This window comes from Ambystoma mexicanum, chromosome 3p (genome assembly GCF_040938575.1).
Source record: "Ambystoma mexicanum isolate Mex_15411 chromosome 3p, UKY_AmexF1_1, whole genome shotgun sequence".
Lineage (NCBI taxonomy): Eukaryota > Metazoa > Chordata > Amphibia > Caudata > Ambystomatidae > Ambystoma > Ambystoma mexicanum.
In genome coordinates this window covers 238,544,833-238,572,424 of record NC_090925.1, presented here as the reverse complement: position 1 = coordinate 238,572,424, position 27,592 = coordinate 238,544,833, and positions in this window count along the sequence as shown.

Genomic DNA, 27,592 nt, shown 5'->3' with positions numbered 1-27,592 from the left:
TTAAAAAGATATATAATAGTCACTCCATTTCAATACCCATTGTTACCTTCTACCAGATTAAGGGTATCATACTCAAATGATATCCTTCGATTTAGTGATATATATGAGGATTCAAAGTCAGAGAAAATGTCCCATCTCATTGTCATGGTTGAGACCAAACTCAATCGATCTAAATTTACATATCAATCTGGCTTCCATCTGTCTTAGTCTCTCCTCTAGGTTTCCACCTCTTTTCCCCATTTGTATCTTCTGCAGTCCAATAAACCTCAGAGATGTTTTGCTTTCCATTTGATGTTTGAGCTGCCAATGTTGGGCCAGCGGTAATGTTGCATCTTGGCTTCCAATAGTTGAAAAATGTTCTCTTATACGAAACCTAGTTTCCCTAATCGTACTCCCAATATAGATCATCTTGCATGGACATATTATCGCATATATTGTGTATTTTGAGCGACAATTTATGTTTTCTTTTATTTTCATTTTCGTCCCTCTTGAGTCCACAAATTCCATCGTCATATCATGTGCAAAATCACACATGGTACATGTGCCACATTTTCGGAACCCTGTCATCTTTCGATCCAACCATGTTCTACTAATTTCAGGTTTCACATCTGGTAGAAGAGAAGGGCTCAAGGTCATTTTCAAAGTTTTAGCCTTCCGATATATCATTCTTGGTCTCTCTCCAATACAACCCGTTAGGTGAGGATCAAGTTGTAGAAGATGCCAGTTTTTGTTTAAAGTTTTCTTCAGTACTGCAATATTAGAGCTGTATGTTGTAATAAAATTAATCATATACTCAGTATCATTCCTTATTTCTTTGGGCATCAGAGTCTGCTCCCAGGTTAAATTGGCTACCTTTTGTTTTGCTGCTCCAATGCATTTCCTCGAATATCCTCTCTGTTCAAAGCGGTCCAGCAGTAATTCACATTCTGTCTTAAAATCACTAGTATTTGTACAGTTTCTACGCGCTCTGATAAATTCCCCTTTCGGGACATTCCATTTTACAGGTTTGTGATGGCAGCTACTGGCATGAAGGGTTGAGTTCACCTCCGTTTCTTTGCGAAAAGTTCGTGTTGCCAATCTGTTGTTCTGTACAAAAATGGTCAGATCCAGAAAATTTATGGACATCTCGTCATCATGACCTACAAATTCAATGCCCAGATCATTATTATTTAATCTAATTTTAAATTCATTCAAATCCAAACTCGTTCCATCCCAAATTATAAAGACATCATCAATAAACCGGACCCATAGAATCATATGTTGTTTAAATGCCTCATCCTTGTATACTGTTTTCTCCTCAAACATTCCCATAAAGAGGTTTGCCAATGCCGGTGCATACTTAGTGCCCATAGCAATCCCTTTCTTCTGCTGACAGTATTTGTTATCAAACAAAAAAACATTATTTTCTAATGTTACTGCCAACATCTCCTTCAGCATTTGTATGTATTGGTAGTGCGATGCTGAGTCATGTCTAAATTCAAAATTAATAGTTTGTATAGCCGCTTGATGTTCAATGATAGTATATAGTGCGCGGACATCCCAGGTTGCAAGTCGGTATGATGGTTTCCAGGTTATTTTACTGATTGCCTTGATGGTATCCGTGGTATCTTTAATAAACGCCTTTAGTTTTGGTACACGCGGCCTTAGTATATTATCAATATACTCAGAGATTCTCTCCGTTAACCATCCAATTCCACTGAGTATTGGCCTTCCCTCAGGAATCTTGTCAAACAGTTTATGTATTTTTGGTAAAAAATACATGGTTGGAATCACTGGAGTTTTATTTCATAATGCAGATTTTTCATCATCCATAATCAGACCTTTTCTATACCATTCATGTATCTGTTCTTCCACTCGAGTTATAATTTCCACTACAGGGTTGCCTGGTAGTTCCAGATAACAATTTGGTGTTGTCAGGTGATTCTGAGCCATATTAATGTAGTCCTCTCTGTTCATCAATACAATATTTCCGCCTTTATCGGCCTCCTTGATAACAATTGTTTTATCATTCTCCAAGTCTTTCAAAGCTTGTCTTTCCCCCATTGTTAGGTTCTGTTTGTCCATGTTCATTCTAATTTCGTCATACATATTATATATGTCTCGTGATGTTGCTTTGTAGAATACCTCAATCATATTTTCATTTGACAGTTGCGGTGAAAATTTAGATTTAGGTTTAAGTTCCTTCTCAATAAGGCAAATCGGTCTGATTTTCAAATCATGAAGTGTATTGTGAATTTCACTATCTTCACCATCTCCCAATGTTTTTAAAGTATGAATGTTCTCAATATCCTCCATAGTAAAATCAGTTTTTATCAGTTCTTCCTCCGTCCGTGCAAGGCCACTCTTATGTGCGGTGGCAAAAAACTTTTTCAATCGTAGTTTTCTTACAAATTTAAATAGATCTATCTGAGTATTAATAAGATCCAATTTACAAGTCGGGGCAAATGATAGTCCTTTGTTCAAGACAGTTTTCTCTACATCAGTCAAGATACGTCATGATAGATTCATCACCAAATCAATTAATGTTTTTTCCTGGCTGCATCCCGGGCGGCCGCCCGCGTTAGACGTCGAAAATCTTCCTGCACATCTGGGTTGCCTGTGTCTACAACCCCCCCTCCTTCCTCTCCTCTTTGGGTAGAAGTAGTCTTGGTTTGTGAATTTGGTAGTTGAAAACGGACCTGTTTTTGGTTTCCTACTCTCGTTCCTTTCTTATATCTTTTTATTTGATTTAAAAAGCCAGCATGTTGTTGATGACTGGCTTTAGATGTGTCTTGTCATGGTTCCTCTCCCTCCGCTCCTTCCTTTTCTGATTCTGAATCCACCTCTGAGCTGCCAGAGGATGTGTTCGGTGTACTGGCCTTGGATAACGGTTTTGTAAATTTATCAAATTTCTCCTGAAAAGTATATACACGATCCTCTTTATAGTCCCTTTCATCCGTGAAAAATTTGCGCAATTTTCTTAGTTTTATATCATCCTGATAGATTTTTAATATTTCATACATTGTTTTGTAGTTTTTTTCCTTGGTTGCTTCTAGCGCTTGAGTTTCTCCAATTCCTTTGGTAAGTATGTCAATCTGTTCCGTTGCTCGTGCAGGTTCTCTTTCTGCATGTTGGATTAAAATCCTAATCATATTATCCGAACTAGCATTCAAGTTTTGTTCCCATTCCTCCGCCAGATCCTGATCTTCATCCTTTGATAAATCAGGGAATATAAGAATTCTTAGGCCTCTTGGTATTTGTTTCTTGCTAATATAGTTTTTCAATGATATCAATTCCCAATACTTGTCTATTTCTTTTCTAGATATTCGTTCGAGTTTAATAAATTTATATCGTAAATCTTCTGTTCTCTTTGTACTGGGGTTAGAGAAACCATGCTCCATGCTGCCTTTTGGAGTAAATAATTTGCTAGCATCCTCCTCACGATTCAACATATATTCAGCCATTTTTTCCTTATGTCCTTCGGTCCGCAAACTGTTGTACCTGTATCTTAATACAGATTAGTGTTTCGGGATATTTGTCGGTACAACCTCTCCTGTTGGCGACCTAGATAGATTTAAATTTAGCCTTTCAGCCGTGTCGCATCCTATGTGGCATTTGATAGAGGAACCAATCCCCTACCTCCTTGGTTACTAATATGAATAGATAATCTGCCACTCAAGAATTGCGCCACAATTGTTAATTCAAAAATTTCAAAGCAACTCCTTTATTTCTTATTCGCCCTTTAATTCTTGTTGACACGTGTTTCGGCTACTCAAGAGCCTTTCTCAAAACAAAACAGGGCTTGGATAGAGTACACATCAATTCTTGAGTGGCAGATTATCTATTCATATTAGTAACCAAGGAGGTAGGGGATTGGTTCCTCCATCAAATGCCACATAGGATGCGACACGGCTGAAAGGCTAAATTTAAATCTATCTAGGTCGCCAACAGGAGAGGTTGTACCGACAAATATCCCGAAACACTAATCTGTATTAAGATACAGGTACAACAGTTTGCGGACCGAAGGACATAAGGAAAAAATGGCTGAATATATGTTGAATCGTGAGGAGGATGCTAGCAAATTATTTACTCCAAAAGGCAGCATGGAGCATGGTTTCTCTAACCCCAGTACAAAGAGAACAGAAGATTTACGATATAAATTTATTAAACTCGAACGAATATCTAGAAAAGAAATAGACAAGTATTGGGAATTGATATCATTGAAAAACTATATTAGCAAGAAACAAATACCAAGAGGCCTAAGAATTCGTATATTCCCTGATTTATCAAAGGATGAAGATCAGGATCTGGCGGAGGAATGGGAACAAAACTTGAATGCTAGTTCGGATAATATGATTAGGATTTTAATCCAACATGCAGAAAGAGAACATGCACGAGCAACGGAACAGATTGACATAATTACCAAAGAAATTGGAGAAACTCAAGTGCTAGAAGCAACCAAGGAAAAAAACTACAAAACAATGTATGAAATATTAAAAATCTATCAGGATGATATAAAACTAAGAAAATTGCGCACATTTTTCAGGGACGAAAGGGACTATAAAGAGGATCGTGTATATACTTTTCAGGAGAAATTTGATAAATTTACAAAACCGTTATCCAAGGCCAGTACACCGAACACATCCTCTGGCAGCTCAGAGGTGGATTCAGAATCAGAAAAGGAAGGAGCGGAGGGAGAGGAACCACGACAAGACACATCTAAAGCCAGTCATCAACAACATGCTGGCTTTTTAAATCAAATAAGAAGATATAAGAAAGGAACGAGAGTAGGAAACCAAAAACAGGTCCGTTTTCAACTACCAAATTCACAAACCAAGACTACTTCTACCCAAGGAGGAGAGGAAGGAGGGGGGGTTGTAGACACAGGCAACCCAGATGTGCAGGAAGATTTTCGACGTCTAACGCGGGCGGCCGCCCGGGATGCAGCCAGGAAAAAACATTAATTGATTTGGTGATGAATCTATCACGACGTATCTTGACTGATGTAGAGAAAACTGTCTTGAACAAAGGACTATCATTTGCCCCGACTTGCAAATTGGATCTTATTAATACTCAGATAGATCTATTTAAATTTGTAAGAAAACTACGATTGAAAAAGTTTTTTGCCACCGCACATAAGAGTGGCCTTGCACGGACGGAGGAAGAACTGATAAAAACTGATTTTACTATGGAGGATATTGAGAACATTCATACTTTAAAAACATTGGGAGATGGTGAAGATAGTGAAATTCACAATACACTTCATGATTTGAAAATCAGACCGATTTGCCTTATTGAGAAGGAACTTAAACCTAAATCTAAATTTTCACCGCAACTGTCAAATGAAAATATGATTGAGGTATTCTACAAAGCAACATCACGAGACATATATAATATGTATGACGAAATTAGAATGAACGTGGACAAACAGAACCTAACAATGGGGGAAACACAAGCTTTAAAAGACTTGGAGAATGATAAAACAATTGTTATCAAGGAGGCCGATAAAGGCGGAAATATTGTATTGATGAACAGAGAGGACTACATTAATATGGCTCAGAATCACCTGACAACACCAAATTGTTATCTGGAACTACCAGGCAACCCTGTAGTGGAAATTATAACTCGAGTGGAAGAACAGATACATGAATGGCATAGAAAAGGTCTGATTACGGATGATGAAAAATCTGCATTATCAAATAAAACTCCAGTGATTCCAACCATGTATTTTTTACCAAAAATACATAAACTGTTTGACAAGATTCCTGAGGGAAGGCCAATACTCAGTGGAATTGGATGGTTAACGGAGAGAATCTCTGAGTATATTGATAATATACTAAGGCCGCGTGTACCAAAACTAAAGGCGTTTATTAAAGATACCACGGATACCATCAAGGCAATCAGTAAAATAATCTGGAAACCATCATAGCGACTTGCAACCTGGGATGTCCGCGCACTATATACTATCATTGAACATCAAGCGGCTATACAAACTATTAATTTTGAATTTAGACATGACTCGGCATCGCACTACCAATACATACAAATGCTGAAGGAGATGTTGGCAGTAACATTAGAAAATAATGTTTTTTTGTTTGATAACAAATACTATCAGCAGAAGAAAGGGATTGCTATGGGCACTAAGTATGCACCGGCATTGGCAAACCTCTTTATGGGAATGTTTGAGGAGAAAACAGTATACAAGGATGAGGCATTTAAACAACATATGATTCTATGGGTCCGGTTTATTGATGATGTCTTTATAATTTGGGATGGAACGAGTTTGGATTTGAATGAATTTAAAATTAGATTAAATAATAATGATCTGGGCATTGAATTTGTAGGTCATGATGACGAGATGTCCATATATTTTCTGGATCTGACCATTTTTGTACAGAACAACAGATTGGCAACACGAAATTTTCGCAAAGAAACGGAGGTGAACTCAACCCTTCATGCCAGTAGCTGCCATCACAAACCTGTAAAATGGAATGTCCCGAAAGGGGAATTTATCAGAGCGCATAGAAACTGTACAAATACTAGTGATTTTAAGACAGAATGTGAATTACTGCTGGACCGCTTTGAACAGAGAGGATATTCGAGGAAATGCATTGGAGCAGCAAAACAAAAGGTAGCCAATTTAACCTGGGAGCAGACTCTGATGCCCAAAGAAATAAGGAATGATACTGAGTATGTGATTAATTTTATTACAACATACAGCTCTAATATTGCAGTACTGAAGAAAACTTTAAACAAAAACTGGCATCTTCTACAACTTGATCCTCACCTAACGGGTTGTATTGGAGAGAGACCAAGAATGATATATATCGGAAGGCTAAAACTTTGAAAATGACCTTGAGCCCTTCTCTTCTACCAGATGTGAAACCTGAAATTAGTAGAACATGGTTGGATCGAAAGATGACAGGGTTCCGAAAATGTGGCACATGTACCATGTGTGATTTTGCACATGATATGACGATGGAATTTGTGGACTCAAGAGGGACGAAAATGAAAATAAAAGAAAACATAAATTGTCGCTCAAAATACACAATATATGCGATAATATGTCCATGCAAGATGATCTATATTGGGAGTACGATTAGGGAAACTAGGTTTCGTATAAGAGAACATTTTTCAACTATTGGAAGCCAAGATGCAACATTACCGCTGGCCCAACATTGGCAGCTCAAACATCAAATGGAAAGCAAAAAATCTCTGAGGTTTATTGGACTGCAGAAGATACAAATGGGGAAAAGAGGTGGAAACCTAGAGGAGAGACTAAGACAGATGGAAGCCAGATTGATATGTAAATTTAAATCGATTGAGTTTGGTCTCAACCATGACAATGAGATGGGACATTTTCTCTGACTTTGAATCCTCATATATATCACTAAATCGAAGGATATCATTTGAGTATGATACCCTTAATCTGGTAGAAGGTAACAATGGATATTGAAATGGAGTGACTATTATATATCTTTTTAATTTTTTTTTCTTTTATTTTTTGAAAAATTGATCTTATATGTAATATGTATATAATGATATATAATAATGTATGTAAGGGTATTTTGTAATACCGAGCCTTTTCAATAACAATTACTTGTATCAAGATTGACATGAATATGTATAAATATATTAAATTAGATCATCGGGGAGGTCCCGTTTGAGATGAGAAACAGCGCTATGTAAGGGTGGATAGTGGTCAATAACATTCGACACAAATACAGTTGGAATACCAATTGGATTAATACATAAAAATTAATCTTTTTAATTTCTATACGTCACATCATCATGATACAAATAATGACAAAGTGAATGGATGATGTGCGTGTCTTTAAACCTTTCCAATATGGCCGCTGTGTGAAACGATGTTAGAAAGAGAAGAAGGTGGACTTGTGTAACCATGGTGATGCTATACATTGCATGGTGGATCCCCGCGACGGCTCATTACTTTTCGAGGCCGACGCGAGGAGACGGATTGTTACCAAGCAGAAGGTAAGTTAACAGCGGTGGGTCTCCGAACAAGGGGAAAGAGTCGTTTTTGCATGCCCGCAGTCGGGCATCCCAAGTAACCATATGGGAGTCCATTTAGATTGGGGACGGTTTGTTAACGGGGAGAATGTTTAACCAATCAAGGATAAACCGAAATTGATTATAATTCAAGGTGTGTTGAGTAACTAAATAGGATCGCACAATGATAAACAGAAATTGATTATAATTGAAGGTGTGTTGAGTAACAAAGTAGGTGTATAGGACTGTAAAGGTGTGTCGAGTAACAAAGTAGGTGTATAGGACTGTAAAGTGGAGGGATATATTTATGTTCATAAGAGAGGCTGGGCTTTAACCAAACTCTGTGACAATCAATAGATTAGATTGTTGTGTGCTAATAACGATTTAGATTGGAAATATTTTTTCGATATTATTATTTTTACTATAGGGAATTACCCGGGACTAATGGAATAAGACGGGTAAGAAATTTTAATTTATTCATTTATTGCACTCACACGTGCATGTATTACTGTGTGTCGAATGGAGATTTACTACAATCCATTAGCGGGATTAATATTGTGGATTATAATATATGAAAGAACCAATATACAAGGATTACAAATGAGAACTTGCATTTAATATTGAAACCAAAAATATATAAACTTGAACTTATTTATGATTAATTATTCTAAAACAATATCTCTTTGTTTCTCTGTTTGTTATTTTATCTTTATTATTCCTTTTCCATTTTTTCATTGTTCTTTCACAATTTTTGTTGTTTGGCATGTATTGTGACTTGGATGTATATAATGATCAAATTATATGTATTACGATGAAATGCAATTGTAATTTATTTTTTGTTATTTATTTCTTAAAATACATGTGTATTCACATTACATAACCCTCTTTTTTGCCTGAACCTTTTTGGGTACAAATTCATGAACAATTTATGTAAAATAATTATGTGAATAGAATTTGATGTGTACTCTATCCAAGCCCTGTTTTGTTTTGAGAAAGGCTCTTGAGTAGCCGAAACACGTGTCAACAAGAATTAAAGGGCGAATAAGAAATAAAGGAGTTGCTTTGAAATTTTTGAATTAACAATTGTGGCGCAATTCTTGAGTGGCAGATTATCTATTCATATTAGTAACCAAGGAGGTAGGGGATTGGTTCCTCCATCAAATGCCACATAGGATGCGACACGGCTGAAAGGCTAAATTTAAATATATCTAGGTCGCCAACAGGAGAGGTTGTACCGACAAATATCCCGAAACACTAATCTGTATTGTGAGGATTAGCCAATCAGGTGTTGAGCTTTTGCTTCGTATTGAGAGAGGCTGTGTGTAGTGAAGATGGCAGAGGTGCAGAAAGTCAGGGTGTTGGTGGTTGGAGATATGTTTGAGAATGGTTTGGAGCAGTATGCAATATCTCGGAATGTGGCTAACCATTTTGACACAAAAGGAGTGGATGTGGTGTGGAGCACCGTGCCTGATTTGAATTTGCAGGCAATTCTAGTAGTTTGTCAGGATGTGGCTAAGTTTCATAGTCCACATGTAGTTGTCCTACACTGTGGTTCTGTGCATTTGGGCTATGTTAGTGGTCCTACTTTGTTGCAGATGACTTTTGTGATGTCATCTTTGATGTCCTGGGTGTTAGTCTTAGCAGTGCACGGTGGTGGCGCGAGTTATGGTTGCTTAGCTTACCATAACTTACAAATTTCAGGGGTTTTCGGTTTTACTTCGAACCATAAAATCCCTTTAACAAAGTTTTTTTTACTGAATTTGATAGGTTTTTAGTAGCGCAACTTAACCATAGCGTCCCTAACAACTAGGACATCAAAGATGACATCACAAATGTCATTGATAACATTGCATAACGTCCCTTTTAACAATTAATTTTCAATGTATATATATATATATCAGAAAGGGAAAGGAATTACTCTCTTTCCCAGAGGGGATGGCACCCAATAGAATCCAGTCGAATGCCAGCAGATGGCTCCTTTTAAAGATTCACCAAACACAGCTGTAAAGTCCTTAAAGTTGTTCAGTTTATTTAGCATGGTTAAAATGAAAAAAACATGCTACAATGCGTTTCACAGCACCCTTGCTGATTGATCACGTACAAAAAAGTGCATTAGAGAATTCAAACATATATACAGACAATCACAGTCTCTATGGTGGTTTCAACATATTGTCCTGTTTTGCTTTTTTGCTTTTGGTCCACTGAATTCCCAGTGCATCAGCTCAAGAAACCTCTTTAAGGCTGTGGCCATTTTGGAGTGTAGTAAAGCCAAACATATTCACTAGCATTCAATTGTGATGCTTATCTTGCAATTGATGCCTTTCGCTTATTATGGATGAATATTTCATGACAAAAATGCGCAGTGCTTAAATCTTTGCATTGGTCTCAAGCCATGCGTTATGTCAAGAAAAGAGTATTATTTATCAACATTTTAATAAAGTGCATAGTGCATTGTAAACAATCAGATCATGCAACATCTTTAAAGTGCTAATTACAATTCAGAACAATATCTAAAAGTGCAACATGATTAATGTAAACATTCAATAAAAGTGCATAGTGCATATTTCAAACTGTAAACAGTAAGGTTACACAGACATATTTTTAAGGTTCATAGTGCAGTTAAAATATTTGAAATTTCCTAGGCTATAAAACTTGGAAGTTGACATACATTTTAACCCCTGACTTTTAAAGCGCAAGATACTTTGGTACTTCATAGCACATTTATGACATTTATCACCATTAAAGAGTACAAAGCATTATGCTAAAATGACAATTAAGCAATACGACCTGAGCAACGGGGGCAATATCGAATCAGGTAATGCCCCGGGGCCCATTGTTATAATTAATGAAGGTCTCGGGCATTACCTGAGTTGGTAATGCCCCCGCCGCGAGGGTCATACTGCTATTAGTACCCCGGCCCGCATTATATGCGTGACCGGGGCACTAAAAGCATTTTTTTTCTGTCCCGAAACACTGTGGCGTTTCGGGACAGAAAAAAAAAAACGACCAAGAAAACGTCCGCCAGGAAAGGGAAAATGGGAGTCCGTTTTCTCTTTCCATGGTGATCTTCGGGAGCAGATGCGCTGGGAACACAAGTGTTCCCAGCGCATCTGCTTCCGAAATAAAAATAAGCATAAGGTAAGTGGGGTTGGGAGGGCGGGAGGGAGGGGAAGCGGAAGGGGAGAGAGAAAAAAAAAAAACGTACCTTCGTCCCTGCCAGGGGACGATGGAAGCCTCCAGCTGTGTGGAGGAGCGGAGTCTCCACAATGCTGGAGGCTGCCATCATCCCCAACCAGGGATGCAGGAGCAAGAAGGTAAGTGGGGTGGGGTAGGGAGGAGGGAAGGAAAAAAAAAAGCTTTCCTGAGTCCCCAGCGTGGAGCGGAGGCAGCCTCTCAGCTGTGGGTTGGCTCGGAGCGGGGATGGCCCCGCTTTGAGCCTCCTCATTGGCTGAGGGGCTGCCACGCCCCCTCGCCGAGGACAAGGCAGCTGGAGTCCCGGACGAGAATCGAAAGATTCTCGGCCGGGTAGGACCCGGCGAGAGCCAATCAGAATGTGTGTTGCTTGACTCTCGCCGGGTACTAATCGAAGATAGAGACTGTACAAACATTCTAAAATAGTAAGTCTAAGTACTACACATTGACAATCGTAGATGATACCTTGAGTTGAACCAACAATTTCATAGATGTTCATATATTGATACCAAACTATACCCATTATATATATATATATATTGAATAACTGTATTTGTTTGCACTAAAATGTTTTGTGACAATGTCGAAATACTGACATTAAAAATCCATAATGCTAATGTAAATACATTTATTCCATTGAGAATATTGACAGGAACATTGTATTGTACAGAGAGGTAGCAGGCAAGTCACCAGTGGTAGCTGCTGCAACCGTCAAATGAATCTGGCAATACGCAAATGTCATCCATGTTCGAATGCAAAATAATTTGGGAAGTATTTGTCTGATAATTAATTAATCAAGTTTCAACTCTGCAAAATGTAATTTATAGTAGAAAATAAAGCCCTCTTTTAGTTGCATATTTTCATGCTGCATGTATGAGTTATTTGTCACTGTAAATTAAATGTATTCAAAGGACAAAAGCTGGAAAATAATAAACTGATAGAAGAAAAAATCTCAAAGTAGAAGGATTTGAATATATAAAGTCCCAGGATGCAATGCGCATACACTATACGAGCTGAAAACATAGCGTGCATGCCCTCATTGCATTTTTAAAGTACATGTATGAATGCCTTCCAAGCGCTCATGCATGAATTGTTGGTAATCATCTGCATCGCAAATGTTGAAACCAATTCAAAGTAGAAGGGGTCCATGGAGAATCATTTCCTCTGTGCGCAGAGCATCGTCTAGCAACAGTGGTTCAAGAAGCAGTCCTTCAGGTCCCCTTCATGCACATTAATGTCTTCTTTACTTCTGTATGCATTGTGGCCCTTGGGTCATGACGCATGCCACATTGCCAATGGAGGGGTGGAGGAATATTGTCTCTCATATGCATATGTGCCAACTCATGCAAACGCCACCTCGTTGCTCTACATTAGGTGTACCGCATTTTTGCATAAGCCCTTTGCCCCCTATAGTTCCCATATATAGTTGTAGTGTTGTTGATGGACAGACAAATATGTTGTCCGTATTTAGTGCCCCTCCCCTGTCCAATACCAAGCAGGTGAAAAACGTTACTCACTAAGGCAACCATGCCACCCTTATCCCAAGCATCTACAGCAAAGGATGAACACGATGTAGCTGAAGATGGCGAGAGTAACCAGACTGAGGATAGAACCATATACAAGCAGCCTGTATATATGAAGGACATATGCACTCAACATTAATAAAACACACTAGGTCAAATATGCATTATACATGAAGAATATTAACGTTGCAACCACAAAGACATAAAGAACATAACAAGCAATCTATACGCTGAATGCAGCACTAAGGACACACAAGTACAGCTCTCTAACATAGAAACGCAGTATCAATGGGCAGCCATATTTTCCAAAATGGAAGTCCCAGCAAGCTCTGTTAACACATAGAAACATTCAGGATTCACTAGAGTATACAATGATGATATTACAGAAATATATATCCATGCAAATCTCAGACAGTGGCTTGGAGGCTATGCCAAGGTTACTGATAACTTAAGGAGGGTCTCAGCATTGCAGATAAATGATGACGTGATGAAGATTTCCAAGACGGAAGAAGTATACTCACTAATTAATTATAGTCTGAAAGAGAACAATCACCCATTGTGGGCCAGATGCAAGATAACTATGAATTAGAACATTCTAGGGAGAATAAGCTCAAGGGTGTTGCCTTGAGATATAAATAATTGTAACAGTCATATTCATTTTAGCATCTATAGTTCAAGAACACTGTCTATTTACTAGCAACAGACACAAATATGACACATGCTTTTATTCCTTATGCACATTCCCAGACATGAGGCACCTTACAAGGATAAGTGCAAAGCTGATCACCCAGGCACATGGCCTGAGAAATGAGGGATGGTATTTTCGTGTCTGTGGACTGTTCTCCATATATTTCCATTTAGCTCATGTTTTGATGACCTGTCATTTGCTCATGTTTAGTCAGTGTAAAGCCAAACAATTAAAACTATTGATGAATTACCGCCAATACGTATCAAACAGCCAATGTTTTTGATGATTCATTTTTGTTGTTATCAATTTAGAGGTAGTCTTAGGAGAAGTCATCAGTTAAGTGTTAACCAATTAGAAGTGTAGCCCCTATAGAAAATTATATGTAGTACCCCTACTTACCAATTCCCTCTTCCTGTATGTTTTAGTATAGTATGATGTTAGGTGTGACGATTCTTTCATTTATACATCATTGTTTTCTATGAAGAGCTCGGAGAGCCACACAATTTGATGCTTGTATGCTATCCCTGCTTTATTTTGTATATTAATAAAGCTGGGTTTTGCCTTTCACTTTGACTATTTCCATTACTGAGTCTGGGAATTTCACACACACACACACACACACACACACACACACACACACACACACACACACACACACACACACACACACACACACACACACACACACACACACACTGCCACACACTGACACACACTCAAACTGAAACACACACACAACTACCTATAGTAGGCTTGTGCGAAGTTGCAGGACTTCCCTTTCCCACACCTTATGAAGTTTGCAACAAAATGTTGCAAATTTAACAAACTGGTAAGTGTTTCACCAACACCATAAATGCCTAAGGGCATATAAATGTACATATGACATTACCAGCGTGATACAGCGGGCTTTGATGGTGCTGTGTTTGTATCCTGTCTGTACACAGAGGTTGTTAAAGAACAAATTACGCTAACCATACATTCTGAATGAAGTGAGTACAGAGAAATATTTCAACAAAGCACTGTTTTCTGAAATTATTTCTTATAAAACGGTTACTTTCAGGTTCAAAGATTGATCCAGATGAGAAATTAACTGCAGGTAGCAAGTAGAATAGACACTACACACATCCACTTCCTAGAACCTGGATGCATCATTTGTGCTGCTGCATGATTCTGAAATTATTTTCCATACTGAAACACAGGTCATTAATAATAACATGTTTTAAAACGATTATGAGAATTATTGGTGAACATATTTTACTTTCTTAACATTGTATGAAACGCTGGATCATTTAGGGGATGTAGCAATTTCATCTTGCATTTGGAACATATTATTTGTGTACACAGAGAACCAGTACGAGGAAAACCTGAAACTCCTGATTCAATGTAGGTGGATCTCTCAGTTTTGTCCTCACATCTATGTAAAGAAGCACATGTAGAAATTAGGATGGTCAATGATCAGTGTATTAAGAGGCAGGAACAAATCGAAGGAGCTCTAGATAGGGAAGGAAACTTTTCTAGTTAGAGATAGTTCTGAATTGTAGTGTAAGCCAGGTTAGAGTCGTTTGAAATGGATGATAGGGCCTAGCTAGTGTCAAAGAATTAGGTGTAAGATTTTTGGGTGGGTAGGCATTGGAGCAGTTTTTTGGTGGGTGGAGGAGGAGCATACCAAACCCTTCTTCAGCACATGTTACATCTATAGTTTGTAAGAGACCAGGCCAAAGCATTCTTAGTCACATTTGCATTTTGAAGGTCGAAGAGAGAGCATGGCAAAAGGTTCTTATTTACATGCTCATTTTTTAGATGGAGGAGAGAAAAGGCAAAACCATTCTTAGCATACATAATGTTTTTAGGTGGGGAGAAAACATGCAAAACATGCTAAGTCACATATCATTTCATAGTTGGAAGAGAGCATGCTAGAACTTTTAGATTCATGTAATTTCTCTAGTGGGAATGCAGCACACTCAATTTGTAGGAAGATGAGAGAGAACACCACAACATTTTAGGCACACATCATGTGTATTGATGGGAAGAGAAGATGCCAAGTAATACAAAGTTGCACATCATTTTATAGGTAGAGGAGAACAAGCCATAACATTCTTAGCCATACAACATTTTGGTAGGTAGTGTTAAGAGACATTAATGCGTCAACCATCGATGGAGAGAAGCCCTTCCCTCCCCCAATCAAAGGCGCCACACCAATTTTTATTTTTAAATTCAATCTATACCTATCTGTGATTCATATAGAACCACATAGGTGCCCCACCCCTGTCCCACAGATAAACCAAGAACTCTGCCGTTGTATATAAATAATATGTATTTATTACAGAATAGCTAAACTGATATGTACACGATCACAGATTATGCCACCTCACTCTTTGGCCCAAATGCTTTTGTATCTAAATAATTCTTTTAAACACAAATTGGAAACACTGCTCGGTTCAGGACAATACAGAACACCAACTCTGTTTACCTCAAAAACAGGTACAGTCAACACACTTTCCTGCGTTTCTCTTTTAATAGCATGTAGCACCTTGAAACATGACTCGATGCTCCACATGATATAAAGTTTAATGTTAATAATATGCCACACTTCTCTCCTGGCAAGAACATTGTCACACATACAACACTCTGTCTTTGTATTCTCCCTGCACATGTGGAAATGCTTACAGATTTGTATAATGCAATCACATGTAAAAAAAAATAATCTGACTGGCGCTGCACTCATAGCAATTCTGGCAGCCTTGTAGCACAACAAAAGTTTCAGAACAAATACTACTTTTATAGATAAAACCCTTTCCATTTCACTCCCTTGCCATGAACAGTTTCCCTACTTTCAAAAATCACTTTCTGCAAATATGTACTTTTAAATTAGTGACTCCCTTCTGTTTAACTTTGCGGGGACACTGTTCTGTCCCAGAAAAAGAAAAAGAAACATATAAAACCCAGGTATTCAGCTGATCATTTGGAACCCCACTTCCTTAATGAAGGATTCAGGGGAATGGTAAGCAGTGGGGAATTAGATTTATCATGCACCACTCCATCTAGGGAATTTTGTGTTTGGCAAAAATAAATAAATTGCTTTACAGAATATCTCTATCCACACTGGGAGCAATCATGTTAATTTTGAATTTCAACAAAATCACCCTGTGTAATTTGGCTATGTGGGAATTAACAACATTATTGTTTAGTCAAAATACTAAGGGTCCACTTTGTGTGCCCGCCAAATCAAGAATCTGCACCAGGCTCTGAGTCTGCGCTCAGGGAGAATTACATTGAGGCTCAGGTCATCATTCAGGTACAGGACAGGGACCTTCAGAATCCAATGTCAGTCATGAATATTCTCCATCCTCAATCCCTCTATTTTGCTTCTCCTTGGTCATAGGCCCCAGCCTCTGTCCTTTGCCCTGATTTAATCATCTTAACCGCATTTCCACCCTAAGTAATTTCAGGCAGTTCTCCTTATTTTTTTGTGTGTGTCCTTTTGAAAATTAAACCACACCCACAAACATTTCTAATTTATAACATGCAGGTTTATTTTTCATAAGTTTTGATTGGACAACTCCCTTCTCTCCTCTTATTGAAGCCTATCTCCTTCTATTTTAATTGCTTCTTCAGTTATCAAGCCCAAATTCTGGTAGGGATAAGGCCACCCACTTGCATTTACATTTTTACAAATTTAAATTTTGAACTAAAAACTGGAAAATCTAAAATGACTAATATTTTTACTTTGCTGTTAATATAGATATATTTGTGTTCCTCTAATCATGCCAGACAATTGAAGCATTTCACTTCTGGGCACGATGTTGGTTAAAATGAGGGGTTTTCCTGCGTTATTCGAAAATATTAACAATTCCCCACATGAAATCCCCTATCCGGATATCTAATTAATTAAGCTATCACCTCCCCGAATCTCTGCTTAATGATATTTTCTGTGGAGCTAAAAACACATTGGCCCTCATTACGACCCTGGCGGAGATCGTGGTGCAATATGCACCATGGAGCACGGCGGAAAGCTGCCGATACCGCCATGGGGGTTGGCGGATTTACCGCCCCATGCCGACCTTGGCGGGGCGGTAAATCCCCATTCCCCATTTTACCCTTCCCCATTCCCATTTTTGCCCCATAGGGTATAATGGGAGTGGGGAAGGTGTTAATTACGCCACCGTAAAATACGGTGGCGTAATTAACAACAAGGTCCCGTAGCGCCATGGATTTCTCCGCCCGGAAAAACCAGGCGGAAAACGGCTCCATGGCGCTACGGGAACTCGTAGTAGGGCGGACGGGTCCGCCGCGAATACCGCTGGCGTAAACCCACTCCGCCAGGGTCCTAATGAGGGCCATTGTATGCTGCAGCTTTAGTTCTCAAGGTTGAATTGTTATGAGAGTTAAATTAGCCACTTTGTATCAGCTGTACAGTGATATTTGTCTCATTATCATGCAATCTATGGGTCCTGAGAAAATGAACAAAGTATGATCATTGTATTCATTACACCCATATAATTCCTTCAGTGTTCACATTAAGTTTTGTTTCTTCAACTGAACAGGGAATCTAACCATTGCTTCCTGTGGTGACCCAAGCTTGCAACAACGTCCATCAACGTTCTTGCACTGTCAAAGGCTAATGAAATAACCAGTTTGTTCATCTTGAAAATAAGAGCCTATTGCCCCATCCTGCATGCTCATGGGAAATCCCTCAGGAACAGGTCTGTGATCAGAATCTCTGAGCTGGCCAGGACTTCGATTTTATTTTCAAAAATTATTCAGAGTTCAACCAATTAAATAATCTTCTGTTATGCATGAATACAGACTCTTATCTTGCCCAGAAACTTCCAAGAGATTGTCTTTGAGACGGAGCACAGGGCAGAGCCCTGGAATACATCGGGGGAAGGTGGCTTTGAATCTCATTGTAAAAGTCCAATCTCAAGAACACAAATATATACTTTAAATGTCACACTTATTTTCTTTAGTCATGAGGCCACATACATATTCAAATCATCTCATCTGTGTGTTTCTCCTGTACCATGCCATCAATGTGCATTGTTCCATCAGGATATTGGGCCTCATTACGAGTTTGGAAGTAAGTAACTGCTCTTACCGGCATGGAGCAAATAATGTGTCCGTGTTGCTCCAAGCCCGCTATTAGAGGGTGATTACAAGTACGCGGGCACAAGCTATGCGCCTTGCCGGTAACGACCTTACCATCCTGCTGTTAAAGGCCAAAAAATCACCCTTACGGGAATTGTGTGAAGCGCAGATAGCTCCACCGCCATCTATGCCTCTGGCATTAGCAGTTACCTCTATCAGCAGTGACTGCTAGTAGCGGTCACCTCAAATAAGCGTAACCGGAAGTAGGATCACCGCACAGGAATGGGAAAGAGCACGGCAGCCATCTTTAAAAACACAAACCATTGCCATCTTCTGTAACCAGGACCCATATCACCACCACACCTGTTTCAACATGTACTTGCAGCATATTACAATGCCCAAGGCACTAAAAAAAGGTATTGCGTGCTTGCGCAAGGAGCGCTTCCCAGAAGAAGAGCTCAACATGTTGGCAAATACCTTGGCAGAAAATGGGGATGTTGTCTTCTCCAATGACATGCAGTGACCTGCACTGATGCGTAAAAAAGGGATATGGGCGGAGGTGGTGCGGAAAGTGAGTGCCGTTGGCACCACCCCACGCACAGTGAAAGATGTCGGAAGCCCTGGGTCGACCTGTGCTTACGCGTCTGCAACATCATCTCTGCTAACCATAATCAGGGGATGGCAACAGGTGGTGGTGGTGCCTCCCCCATAAAGATGACTCGCTGGGAGGAGACCTGTGCGAGCACCATCGGGATGGAGGTAATTGAGAGAGTGGGGGATATGGAGCGTGGAGCCCCTTCATCGGCTGATGCAGGTAGGTGCCCCAAATGAACCACTGTAAAGAATAACACGATGATGTCACCCTGAACTGGCAGTGCAATGATACAAAGCAGGGTCCACCAGACACATGTTCGCAAGACTGCCTACAGGCAGTGCACAACACCATCTTGGCCACATGCATGATGCACCCCATATATGTTTCATCCCAGATGCATCCCTGCATGACCCACCCAAAAGGCAAGCAACCCGTATGTCACTACCCCAACGCCAATTACCTGCCATTCCATAGAAATATAGCTAGACCAATGCATGCCTGATGCATGTAGACCCATCACTAATGCTCTCCCTCTCTTGGTCCCCCACAGGCAAACAATCTGAGAGTGAAGATCAGGACCCCAGGGAGGATGCTGCAACACCAGCCAAGAAGTCCAGGGGCATGGAGGGAGCAAACCGTCCCTCAAGATCCAGCAGAAGAGGGCAGCCTGGACTACTGCGCAAGCCCAACACAACCCAGGAACCTACAGCACAAATGTGCATTTGGGAAACCACCACAGCACCCACACTTGCCACATCCACACAGGAGCCAGTGGCTGAAGGCACGGCATCCACTGCAAGTAGTACTGTTGGGGAGATAGATGATGAACAACACACTCCGACACCCGGAACACGTTCTGCTACAGGCCCCCAGCAGTCACCCCAACTCTCCCCACCCAGCAATCATTATGCCAGCAGTCATGAGCTATCTGTGGTGGAGTCATGGACAGGGAGCTTCAGCCCCACAGGGAGCATGCATGAGGCCCCAACCATTTTGCATGCACCATCAACATCCGCCAGTGCCCGGGACAGGCAGGAGGGGATCAGGACAATACAACAGCGCCAGGAGGAGCTGACAGGGCTGGTGACCCAGCACATCACCGAATGTGGCCAGGCAAGGGAGGAAATCAGGGAATGCGCAGCATCCCTCAAATCTGCCATTGAGTCCACTGGCAAAGACATATGTAGCAAATTGGCAGCTGCGAGGCAGGTCTTCACCCAAATGGTGGCAGCATTGGAGGCCCTGCGTCCCACACAGGTGGTTGAACAACCAAAGACCTCCTCAAATGCCAGCTCCAGACAGACCACCAGCCTGCATAGGTCTGGGCGGAATTTGCATAGGTCAGACAGGGGTCCACCCGATGCTGCCAGTGGAAAAGGGGTGTAGGTGCAGCCTCCATTCCGAACTAATGAAGACTAATGGTGCATGCAAGTGCACACCATATGTGGGGAAGTTGAGGAGGGAGGGGGAGGGGGAGAGGGTGTGTGGGTAAGTTGAGGGGGGAGGAGGAGGGGGTAGAGGGTGTGTGGGGAAGTTGAGGGGGAGGGGGAAGGGGGAGAGGGTGTGTGGGGAAGTTGAGGGGGGAGGGGGGAGAGGGTATGTGGGGTGGAGGGCTTGTGCACTTAATATGTTCTATTTCTTCAATACACCTGTTGTGAAATCAGAATTCACATGAGCGGACATTGTTTATTGTGTACGTGTGCTTTATTGGTGAACAGTCTACAGTGTCCATGTCCCTGACACACCCATTGCCCTGAGTCCCACCTCCATGTCACACTCCGCATCCATGTGTTTTAGAAACATTGGTTTGTCAAAGTCTGACGCACGGCACGTCCCTCCTGTGCATCGCTGCCTCCCTGAAGTGCAGCCCCGTCTGCACCCTCCTCATCCTCATCATCAGGTGGTTGCAGTTCAGCATCAGGGGGCAGAGACACATTCCGTCTGGTGCGCATATTGTGTAGCATGACACATGCCATGACGCTCTTTCCCACCTTCTCATGCCCGTACAGGAGTGCCCCACCAGACCTGCTGAGGCAGTGAAACTGTGCCTTCAAAAGGCCATATGTCTGCTCAATTACCACACGGGTACGTGTATGCGCTCGATTGTAGTCCTCTTTGTGCCTGTTCTGCGGGTTCAGGACTGGGGTAAGGAGCCACCTCTTCAGGGGATAGCCTGCATCACCTGCATGTGTGCAACAATGGTTATGTGTAAGTGATCACATCATATGGGACCTGTATCAATGACAACATAGCATGCATTTATTTCCTGTTTGACACCCACATATCCATACATAAATAGAGCCTCATGATGTAACTGCAATGTGTGAATTCATCTGATTGACAGGTGTACGTGGAATCGTCTAGTGGGCACAGGGGTGTCCTATTCCTTGTGAGTGCCCATGCACTGGGGTAGTCCTCGCTGGTTGTTCCCATGATCTGGGTGATATGTATTCAATTGTATGCTTTCATCCTGTCAGCGTTGATGGCAGACACATGATGATTGCACTCTGCACGGCAGATGTTGATATGCTGTTTTGGTGGACCTCTGTGTTGGTGTAGGGGTGTGTTCATGGATTTTGCCCTCATGTGACTCCTTTGTACGCAGTAATGGAGAACTGTCCTTTTGATGATGGTATTTGGTGCTGTGCATTGGCCATACTGATTGCTTGTCGCTGCATTGTGTTGCGGGGGCTACAGTCTGATTATGTGCAGTGTACATGTTGATGGCTTTGGAATGGTTGTAGCACTGCATCATTTTCATGTTAGGGCATCTTACGTCTTGCATTTTGGGGTCAAGTGTCAGGTCCAGTCTTGCCTGCTTTGGGGTATGAGCATGGTCCATCCTCTCAGGTACTCTCAACCAGGTGAAGTATGCATCTCTCCCCCCTCATCTCAACCAGGTGAGGTATGCATCGCTCCCCCCCATCTCAGCCAGGTGAAGTATGCATCTCTCCCCCATCTCAGCCAGGTGAAGTATGCGTCTCTCCCCACTCCCCATCTCAGCCAGGTGAAGTATACATCTCTCCCCCATCTCAGCCAGGTGAAGTATGCATCTCTCTCTCCACCCAACTCAGCCAGGTGAAGTATGCATCTCACCCCCCAATCACCTACCCACATCGCGATGCCATGAGCCTGACATGCAACTCACCGAGTAGCCAGGACCTGTGCCCTGCGTGTCGCTCCATGTAGTGTGGTATCGTGGAGTTTCGCATTACCATTGAATCATGGGTTGATCCGGGAAATCAGGCACAACAATGTGTGATGATCTTGCTTGAGTCACATACCATTTGCACGTTGATGGAGTGGTATAACTTATGGTTGCGGTACACTGCCTCCATGGCATGTGGGACCACCAAATCAACATGGATGCAGTCGATGGTGCCAATGCAACCAGGGATGCCGGCCAGTGAATGGAAACCAACTTTGGTGTTGGAGATCTCCTGGGCTGTCTGTGGTAGGAATATGTGGTCGCCTGTGTGATTCAGCATCGAGCACTTGGTTCAGCATACGTGAGAATAATGATTGTGATATGCCATGCATTTGCCCCACTGTGTGCTGGTAGGTACCTGTGGCCAGGAAGTGGAGCACTGACACTACCTTCAGTAGAGGGGGGATGGCGGTGCGTATTTCAATGAGGCTGGCAATGTTGTGTCTATAATGTCCACAATGGTGGTGATGGTGTCCCGGTTCAGACGGTACAGGGTGTGGATCAGCTCAGGGGTTAGGTTAAATGGACTAGCACTTATGCAAGGGATTGGGGCTGCCTGCGTGTTACCAATGGCTGCACTAGTGGGGCATGCTGGGCCTGCCTCACCCTCCTTCTCCTCCTGCCTCTCCTCTGTGCTACCTGCTGTTGTTGTTGTTGCTGGAGTTCCACTGCAATCATGTCCTCCAGCCCCAGCATTGCTACTAGTATTGGAATCATTTTTGTGTGTGACTGGGTGTGGGAAGGGGTGGGGTGTGCTCCTTTTGTGCTGGCCTAGTCTATATTGCCTCCACCTGTGATGATTGTGCGCACCTGTGGCATTTGGGAACACTGCACATGGCCGTTTACGGGTGGTCCACGATGCCGGTATTTGCTCGATGCCAGTAAGGTACTTTTCTGTCTTCTGTAGGCCATTATTAGCATGTCTGCATCACTTGTGTTCAGCACGCGACCTCACATGCCGCTATTGCCGGCATGTGAGGTCGCGTGCCCGCGCCCAAGGCGCTATTAGAGGCACCGTTATTTATGGCACCGCTAATTGCGGGTTGGTGGGTCGTAATGGACCGGAGCGGTTTCCCTTACCTCCATACTCGTAATGAGGCGCATATTCACATTACTCTTGCAAGTGAAATTTGATCTCTGTGTATTCATTGTTTTAGGCTGCATACTGCGCACACTTCCATGATAGTTGTTTCTGATATTGCCAATTTACACATTCAATGGAAAGTAGGCCACTGGTTTTGGGTTTTATCATTTCAGCCAGGGCCCTTTACATTTTATTCATGCTTGTTCTTGCTCTATAACAGCATTTTGATGTGGGGCAAATGGGAATGAAATTCTCCCTTTTATCTGTCAGCCCCCAGTGTGGTTGCAATTGCGAAAAGTATTTCTGAACTCGTAGGCCCAACATGGCTAGAGGCAGTTCATTTGATCCCGGGGTTGAATTTGATTCCCAGAGATGGAAGAGAAAATGCCAAAGCATTCAAAATCATACACATGCTTATAGTTGGAAAGGAGCATGCCAAAACTTTAAGTACATTTTTGCAGGTGGATTGAGAATTCACCAAGGAATTTGTAGTCAGTTGTTTGTTTTATATCCACAGAAGAGAGCATACAATTTTCCTTGAAAACCATCACTTGCTAGGAGCAAGAAAATGTGCTTCAAATCTAAACATAGCACTGAAACTGCACTGCTAGACCTTAAAATCCATATAAACAATATCAGAGACTCAGGTAACCTGGCTATTCTTCTCCTCATGGATCTCTCTGCTGCCTTTCACCTGATAGATCACAACACCCTCTGCCGTCATCTTTTCTCTAATTTCCACTTCTCCACTGAGGCTACCACTTGGGTTAAATCCTTCCTAAATGATCGCACATCTAGGGTCTTTATTGGGGATTGTGCAGCAGGCCCCATTGCAGTCCCTTTGGGAGTCCCCCAAGGCTCCTGCCTTTCTATGACCCACTACAGCACTTACACCAAGACCCTACTTGACCTCCTCGAGTCGCTCAGCATCACCTATACTAATTATGTGGATGACACACAGATCCTCATCCCCATTACAAGAACCTACCATGATGATGAATTTACCATCTTTCCCACAGTGACTATGGCCAACCTCCCTTGGCTCTGCACCCTCACCCACTAGTGAGGCAAATAATCTAGAAGTCATCTTCCTTCTCCTCTCACATCTTGGACAGCTCTAAAAAATCCCACTATCAGCTGCACCTCCGCAGAGGTACTCAACCTTTTATCACCTTCCCCCAGAGGCTAACTGTCTCCAGAGCCCTGCTTCTTTCTAGACTAGACTACTGCAACAGTCTCTTTCTCAATATTCCTACTTCCACTTTCCGGCCTCTACAACACATCCATAACAGAACTGTGAGAGACTTATCATTGGCCTCAAGTCCAGGTAATGAATCTCTCTGGCACTGAAATACATCCACTAGCTCCCCGTGGCTGCATAGATCAAGTTCAAGACCCTCTGCATAGTCCACAAGGCTTTCTGGGGACAGGGCCCGCACTATCTACAACTCTCTCTCCCTAAATACTCTCCTTCTAGAGCACTCTGCTTATCCTCCTCCTACTCTCTTCGGGTGAGCCAATTTTCAAAACAGGGAATAGGGGGTAGATATCTCTCCTCTGCAGGTGTTTCTCTCTGGAACAGCCTCCTTAACTCTTGTTGTCTTGATCCTGATCACCCTAAGTTCCAGAAACTCATCAAGCCCAACGTTGTATCTCCCTTCTTCTCTCTCCCTCTCCCTTGTTAACCCCCTATCTATACTTGCCTACTGCCCTCCTCCCTCTCTTCCTATCTCAGCTCTGTTTGCTGACTGGTCGCCTGCTGCATCTCCAGAGCCGCACGGGTCTCAGGCTCCCCAGCCGATCCTCACACTTTCCCCAAGGCATCTGCACTTCACCTACCTGTAGAGGAGGAGCCAAGTACCCCTACTCCAACGGCCTTGCCTCTATTACCTATAGAGTGGAAACCAGAGTATGTGACGTACAAGGAACGGTTGAACAGACAAAGAGCAGAGTGTGGACAGTCCCAATAAGAGTATCTACACCTAAAGTCTGGGAGGCAAGGTATCCCTTGAGAAAACAGTACTTACATACAAGACAATATGATGGCCATATAAATGAGATTCTTGAAGAAGCAGAGAAGATGAAGGGCAAAGATGAATAGTGATGTCACATCTGAGCTGAACTGACACACGTAGAAGAGATGCACAGACCAGAGAATGCAGATATTCTATAAGGCATCAAGAAAGTATCAAGGATAAGTGACATCTTGGGATCAAGGTTAAGAAGCTTATGCCACAGAATCAGATGAAGATATTAAGCTCGTTTAAATGTGGACAGATGCAACAGAAACACAAGCAGCAAATTAATCTTAAAAGCTAGCTTCAAGCTGTATAGTAAATACATTGTGGCAAGCACCAATATATATAGATGCATATGGATGAGTAAAAGATGGATGTTTCCAGTATGCATTATAAGCAGTGCTGAACATTAAACAAGAAGGAATCATTTCAGGGTGTTGCAGTTAATAAGCTAATTGAATTTACAAGTGAATCTCAGCAGAAGGAGTTGGATGAGCCAAAAGGCATGGTCTGATCAGAACTGGTATTGGCTGACATTGCATACAAATTGTGTGAAAGAACAGAGACTCCTGTTCGGAAGGCTTGAGCAAAACAAAAGACATCAGAGGACTATTAGAAAATAATATTAAATACACAAAAAGGATTGATTTCATGGTGTCCAGTCACATGGAAGAAGGAAGTTGGCCGATCAAGGTGGTCACACCTACGCACGAGGGCAGGATGTGCCTGCACTCCTTAAAATTCTCAGAGCAAAGTACAAACTCAAGGCCAAACTTCAAAGCACTAATTGACACTGGACCATTGAGATGATGATGGATTGAGACATTCATTGGTGGGAGGCTAGTGTTAAGATGAGTCCAGCAGCACCTGGTCGTTCCGCCTGCAGGCTGCTAGACGTAGGTGGAAAAGTACTGATGGGGGTTAGAAGCCACCCAATTGTAGAGGAATGTGTAATCAAGGGTCCTAGTTTGTGTAGCCAATGGAACGTTGTGTATTTAGTGACGTTCATAGCGACCATTTTAAGGGGAGGGCTTAGTTGCCCCACCTGATGTTAAGTACCCTATCACTCTCCTTCACGGTTCTATAATGATATGGAACTTATACTTAGATATTCACTTAGAGCCAATCACTCCCTCTGATAGGTTTTGTATTTTGCCACGTGGGATGACGTTGGTAATGACACAGGTGAGAATGTCACTGATGACGATTTTTGCATGATAAAACCTCTGTTTTTACTAAAGATAAGTTGAGTAAGAGGATCAAGCGAATGCTGATGTTCATTGTACTCCACATCTTAAAGGGCTGGGCAACCCAGTTCACACCGCTTCTGCACTTCTTTACTCATTCCTTGAGAATGGTATCCTCTTGGTACTTAACCCAGAGAAGTGGACTGGGCACACTTGGCCCCCCTCCCTTTCATTCCATTTCTGGCACTTACATTACCTAGAGTGTAGTGGGCTGGGTCCTGCAGGCTTAGTATGGTTGTTGTTTTGTTTCTGTATGTCTTTCTCCTTTTCTCACCCCCTTACCATCTACCACCTGTCACACACTTGCACTTTTTGAAACATTGTTGGCCCAGTACGGTAGCTTAAGGACTGTATGTTCTTCTCCCTATCCTCCCCTCTGCTCCTTCCTTTTTGTCTTTCACCTGCACTTGTAGTAAGGCCATCAGGCCAAATTTGCTAGTAATTTTTTCAAGATCATTCAGAAATTTCAAGACCTAAGAATGACTCAGTATTCGCCTCTTCCCTCCCCGCCTTGGAGCGCTTTGAAGCCCTCACTTCACCTGTGTATAAGTGCTTTATAAATAAACAATTACAATTACAATGATACTACCACCGGTAACAATGTATACAGCTTCATCTAAAACTGGATGGCCACCCACAACCTCTGTCTCAATGATGAAAACACTGACCTGCTCATAGTGGCCTCCCTCGCTATTGATGGTACAAATATACCAGTTTTTAAACATGTCAAAATTGTGGGCATCTGCCTGGACGCAGATTTCTCCATAACCAAACATATCAATGCTGTATCCTCATCTATGGAATATAATGCCCTGAGTAGACAATTCCACACTCCGTACAAATGCTTGACACTTACGGGGGCCATTATGAACAGTAAATTGCACTATTGCCACACACTTCTCATGGGTACTTCAGCAAATAATCTTATGAAACTTCAGATCATACAAAATAAGGCACTTAGTG